Source organism: Ursus maritimus, unplaced genomic scaffold, assembly GCF_017311325.1.
Source record: "Ursus maritimus isolate PB19 unplaced genomic scaffold, ASM1731132v1 scaffold_29, whole genome shotgun sequence".
NCBI classification, from domain to species: domain Eukaryota; kingdom Metazoa; phylum Chordata; class Mammalia; order Carnivora; family Ursidae; genus Ursus; species Ursus maritimus.
Window position 1 is genome coordinate 3218132 of NW_024425452.1, and position 6265 is coordinate 3224396.

The following is a 6265-nucleotide window of genomic DNA, read 5'->3' on the forward strand; positions in this document are numbered from 1 at the left end:
TATTTCACTCAGAGAACAAAATAAAAGTCCATACGATGGCCTGAAAAGGCCCTGTGCCATCTGGGCGACCTCTACCTCCCTGACTCTAATGACTTCTGATCCCCCCCCACCCCCGGTCACTCAGCAGCAGCTATTATGGCCTCTCTGTTCCTCAGACTGTGGGCGCTCTCCCACCTCAGGGCCTTTGCACTGGCTGTCCCCACTTCCTGGAGCACTCTTCTCCTAGTCGTGGCAACGTGGGGCTCTCTTACCTTCAAGTCTTGTTACCCTCTCAGGGAGGCCACCTTGACCACTTCATCTACAATTGACACCCCTTCCTCACTCTGCACTTCGAGCCTCCTTTTTATCACCCGTTCTTTCCCCCATAACGTGTGCCATCTTCTCACCCACTCTAGAATAGTGGTGTCTAGTAGAAGTGCCATGTGAGCCACGCATGTAATTTGGAACTTTCTAGGAGCCAGAGTTAAAAAGGTAAAAAGAAACAGGGGAATTTAAAACTTTAAGACTATATTGTACTTAACCCCAACGTATCTAAAAATATCATTCCAGCATCTAATCAATGTACAAATTATTAAGGAGAGATTGCCCTTTTCTTTGGTGTGAAATCTTTGAATGTGATGTGTGCTTTGTTCCTACCGTGCATCTCATTTGGGAATGGCCACGTTTCAAGTGCTCGATATACACGCGTGGCTAGTGGCTCCTGTTTTGGACCACGTAGCTCTAAAGTTTACTCTCCCTTTTGTCTGTCTCTCGCCCCTACCCTTGCCCCCACTAGAATGCAGGCGACACGTGAGGGCAGAGATTTTTTTTAAAGATTATTTATGTATTTGTTTATTTGAGAGAGAAAATGAGAGAGAGAAAGCATGAGGGGGGGAGGTCAGAGGGAGAAGCAGACTCACCGCTGAGCAGGGAGCCCGATGCAGGGCTCAATCCCAGGACTCCAGGATTGTGACCCGAGCCAAAGGCAGACGCCTAACTGACTGAGCCACCCAGGCACGGAGGGCAGAGATTTTTGTCTGTTTCATTCAGTTGTACCTCCAGCTCCTAGAACAGTGCCCGGAACATAGTACATGCTTACTTAACATTTGTCAAGTGACACATTGCGAAACTGAGGCCAAGGCGACCGAGGGGTCCATCCCCAGGCCGTAGAGGTGGGTGAGGCCGGCAGCGGCCGCGGTGGTTGGTGGAGGGGCTCGCTGACCGGGGAAGACACTTGAACAGGGCTGGGCAAGGAGGGAACTGAGAGTCTGTGGTAGGGATTAGGGACCGAAGCCTCTTGGTCACTGCCAGGCACCGTTTCCTTCTTTTAGGCACCCTGGAGATGGGGCTCATGATTTCTGCTTGGCCGACGAGAAGCAGGAGGCTCAGAGAGGGTGAATCACGTGCTCGAATTCATGCACCGCCAGTAAACGGCCAAGCCAGAATTTAAACCAACTTTAAACTGACTCCAGCTCTAGTGCTCCGTCCACCACAGCGTGGTTGCCCTGGGCTAGGGCAGAGCATCAGCAAGTCAAAATGAATTGTCTAGACTGAATACAAACAGCCAGAAGAAAAGTGGGACAGGGGGAGGATGTGGCGGTGGCCAAACCCAGGGCTGAAATCCAGAGTCCCCAAATGTGGTGAGACAAGGCAAGGCAAGAGATGTCTCTAGGGGCTGGGGCTTGTCAGTGGAAGATCCGAAACCCAAGCACGAAAGAAATTGCAACACGAAGCCTTGGAGGAGAGAAACAGTCCTTAAATAGACTATGGGGAAAAGAAGGATAACATGAAAATGTTGCATCCTTCAGTTGTATAAGAGCGGCTCATCCCCCACCCTGGAGCGAGGCCCAGCGCCAAGCTGTCCCAGCTCATCTCCCCTCTGTGGGACTCACACCCTCCCCTCTGGCCCGGCCACTTTTTTCCCTGGAGATACACAGTATTTCTTCTCAATTCTGATCTGCCCAGCCTGAGTCCCTTTCCCTTTTCCCGAAGCAGTGGCAGACGCTGGCTGTAGCCCCAAAGGCCTTGGGAGTACTTGCTTCTCTGAGAAACCTGCCAGCCTTCTCTCTTCCACACCCTGCAAGGAAGCTGGGTAGATCCATATAGACCTGGGTGATTCTGGATCAGTTTCATACGTGAGGACCATTATGGTGGCCTGTGTGCGACTGTGGCTGCCAACCATTCTAACCATCTCTGTGCACACATCCTGCTCCTCTCATCAAGAAGTAGAGTCTATGTTTCCTCTTCTGAATCTGGGCTGGCCGTAGGACTTGCTTTGACTAAGAGAATGTGGCAGAAGAGCTGTTCTGGGGCTTCTCGGCCTAGGCCTTAAGGGACAATGCGGTTTTCCATCTTGCCCTCCTGGAAGGCAGCTGCCATGTTGTGAGGAAGTCCAACTACCCTGCTGGGGAGAGAGCCACGCAGAGAGAAAGAGAGAGGCTCAGGCAGGAAGAGCTCCCAGCTGCTCCAGCCACCCCAGGTTGAGACACCAGACATGTGAGCGAGGTCATTTTGGATTGTCTAGGCCCAGGGGAACAGCTCTTGCCAACAGCACATAGAGTGAGAAGCCATTCGTTGCCCAAATATACACAGCTGTGAGCAAATACACAGACTGTTGCTCTTTCAAGCTATGAAGTTTTGGGGTGGGGGTTACCTAGCAGTCATAACTAAATCACCCAACTAAGTGGTCACTTCCTTGGGGCTAGGACCTTTGTCCCTTCCCACGCCTAGTGTTTTACTGGTATGTGTGATGGTCTCGGGGGTAGAGCGAGGTTTGAGGAAGGAAGGACATAGATAAAACAGACCTAGAGACCGGGTGTCTGGGTGGGAAGTCTGGTGGGAAGGCTCAGGACAAGGGCTGCCCAAGGCAGGACAAAGTATTGCCCAAAGTTTTGGAATGAGGAAAGCAAGTCAGTTCTATCGAGATCTCACAAGGACGAAGTGGGTCTCATCCACAGCATAAGGGGGAGAGGCTAGAGGTTAAGAAGAACTGGCAGAGGGAAAAGTGCAAGGAATTTGGAAGAAAAGCCAATGGAATCTTTTCCTTTCCTTCCCTCTCTTCTCCCTCCCATCATCCAGCATGTATGGAATACCAGCTGTATGCGCTGTGCCCTGGCATAGAATGACCTCTCCTTTACTAGGGGTGGGTTCAGCACACCCCAACCTAGAGATGGGGGATGGAGGAGGTGATCCTTGAGAGGCCCTGCTGGGTTGGCTTCAGAATTGTTGGGAGAGAGACAATTCAGCCACATCCACAGGCCATCATCCGTCAGGACTCGGGGAATAGGGGAGGGGAGGGAAGGAATCAGTAAATATTTATAATCTGCTTGGAAAGGGAAAATGCAAAGCGAAGATAGGGCCTGGCCTGAGCATCTGCAGAGGAGGGGACAGAAGCCACTCAGAAGGGGGAGGAGCTAGAATGGAGGGGAGCAGTAGTTCATAGGGAAAGGACCCATCGGGCCAAGGCACCTAGCTAGGGGGGGAGGGCTGGGCCTGAGTCACTTCAGGACAAGAGGCCTGAGTTCTGAAACAGCTTTTAAAACGTTGCATTTGGCATTGGTGGTGGTGGGATGGAGGGGTGGTAGTCTGTTAGTGAAAGAAGTAAAGTGCTGCCCTCAGGTAGCCCCCAGTCTGAGGGGTGACATGGCCCTTGCCCTCAGCTTGCGCCCTGTCCTCACAGAGGTTCTAGTCTGAGGGAGGAGACAGAAGCCCCGCCAGCAGACACTTCTTTGTTGACTAAGATGGAAACCACTCTTACGAAGTTACCCTTGCCTTTGCTTGCCCATGGTAGGTGTTTGAATCACAGGGTATGGGTGCCTGATGAGCCTTCTGGGGCCTGCATCCCCATCCTTCCCCCTTCTCCCAACACACATTTGTAGGTCCCACAAGGCTTCTCTCTCCATTTGTCAAGAGCTGAGCATAGCTCACCAGTCTGGGCCCTGACACACATCCCCTCACGGTCTCTGGGTCTGGCTCCATGTGGGACAGAAGCCAACCTGTGTCCCCCTTTTGGGGCCCAGCCTGTTCCCTCTCCTGGGAAGGTCTGAGAACCTCATTCATCCCCTCCTCAGGATCCCTGCAGGGAGACCACGTCCCCGCTCCCCATCCTGTGTACAGCTGACGCCATCATCCCGGGACTGGAAGTCTCGCGGGCAAATGAGGTGATGGCCTGCGGGGCCCTGCTGGTGCCCCTGCCAGAGCCAGTGTGGGCTGCCCTGAGCCCCACCAAGCCCTCTGACAGATCTAGGTCAGAAGCCTGGGTCAGCCACTGGCTAAACCATCCCTCCACATCTTAACTTTCTCTTCTCTGAAGTGGGGACAGTCACACTGGCATCGTGAGCTCGAGGAGAAGAGGCGATGTTGACATGTCAAAGTACCTAATACAGTGCCTGGTACGTAGGATGTGCTCAAAACCAGTCTTTATAATTATGTTGTTATGTCTAGTCCCCACCTCAATGTCTTTTTCTTCTCTGAGTACCTACTTTGGTATAATTTGGTTGGTTTTTTTCCTCCTCACTTAAAAAAATTTTTTTAAAGATTTCAGCTATTTGAGAGAGAGAGCGCGCAAAAGAGCACGTGCTTGCACGTGTGGTGGGGGAGAGGCAGGGGGAAGGCGAAGGACAAGCAAACTCCGCACTGAGGGCAGAGCCCGACAAGGGGCTTCAATCCCACAACCCTGAGACCAGGACCCGAGCTGAAATCAAGAGTCTCCTGCTTAACCGACTGAGCCACCCAGGCGCCCCCTCACTTTTACATTTTTAAACTGAAATACCACAACCAGGTTTTATACCGATCTTTGCAAGTATAGATGCTTCCTCTCTCGCTGAGAGGTGAGGCAAGCCAGCGCGGGTTCAGCCCTGGAGCCCACGAGTGGGGAAGAGGGGTCGCACTGAGGGGAGGCGGTGTGGAGAGGCCCTCCCGGTCGGGGATGATGCCCTGTGGCTCTGCACCCAGGGCCAGGTGCAAGGCAGGCGCGCCATGAGTTTTTGAGAAATTAATGCACACACGAACAGGACCAGAACACAAGGCCATTCTTTTCTCCCTGTTCCCCCCAAACACACCAAGGGTCTCCAGTGTGAAAGAGGAGGCCTTGTGTCCACGCTTCTAGACACAGCTGGGCTTTGGGCAGAAAACCTGGAGGCCTGAGGCGGGGCTGCCTGGGCCAGCTGCTCTCAGACTGTTCCCAGCTTACATCTGAGGGGCCTCCAGTGGAGGAGGCTCTCAGGGGGCTCCCACCTCAGAAGCCCCCCCAAGACTAAAGTCCGATTGTTCCAGGATCTTTGGGGGAGAATGTTTGTGGCGTAGATATAGCCCTCTGGGACTGGGCAGGGTGGAGGAGGCTTTCCCTGGGATGCTGAGAGCTGGAAGCTTCCATTTCCTGGGGAGGCAGTGGGAGGACACGTTCTGGGGAAATATTCAGGGAGGGTGTTTGCATATAGTTTTGCTTCTGGCATGGGAATCTCCATCCCCCCTTCTGGTTTCCTCTGCTTTGCTCCCCAAGGCTTTCCTCCCAGTCCATCCACCCTCACTCCCCTCCATCCAGCTTGAGAAAGAGAGACGATGGCTGGGCCTGTGTCTAGGGCCTGGGGCCTCCTGAGGCTGGGATCCTGTGGGGAGGGCCTGTCCCTAGCAGACACTCTCGAGGTATCCTCTCTCCCGGGGCAAGACAGGTCTTCTCCCGCCCGCGCATCCACAGGCTAGCGCACATATGCAAGTGTGACAGGGGTCACCACTCCCAGTCACGGGGCAGCCGCCTGGTTGGGTAAGGGCTCCCAGGGCAGGGGCTGTGAGGCTCAGCTGAGGGAGCCGGCTTCTTGGGATGGGCCCCCATGGGGATGGGGGTGGTGGGGAGGGGGGGCTGACCTGGCCGTGGTCCCATGACCCAGAGCGGCCCTCTGGGAGCTGCTGGTTATTCCGCAATAGTCACCTCCTAGATATTAATAACCCTCTGTCTGGCAGCACAGAATTGATAACCCCGGGTCGCTTCTGGTCTGGCCTGGCCTGACCGCCTGGGTTCAAATCCCGGCTGCTAAGCCTGGGTCCCCGAGGTCCAAAAACCGAACCTAAAACCCAGCTCCGACTCTAACCACTTCTAAACTGTGTCTTAGGGCAAAAGGACCCTTTGAGTCTTAGCCATTGTCTGTTAAACAGGTGCCATGACCCCTGAGAATCCGGGAAATGTGGATGGGCCAAGGGTGGTGACTGGCATGGCGTTGGTGCCCAGAAAAGTTCAGCAATTGTTGCCGTCGTGACTGGGCACAGGGTGGTGGGAAGAGAGGATTTGGGA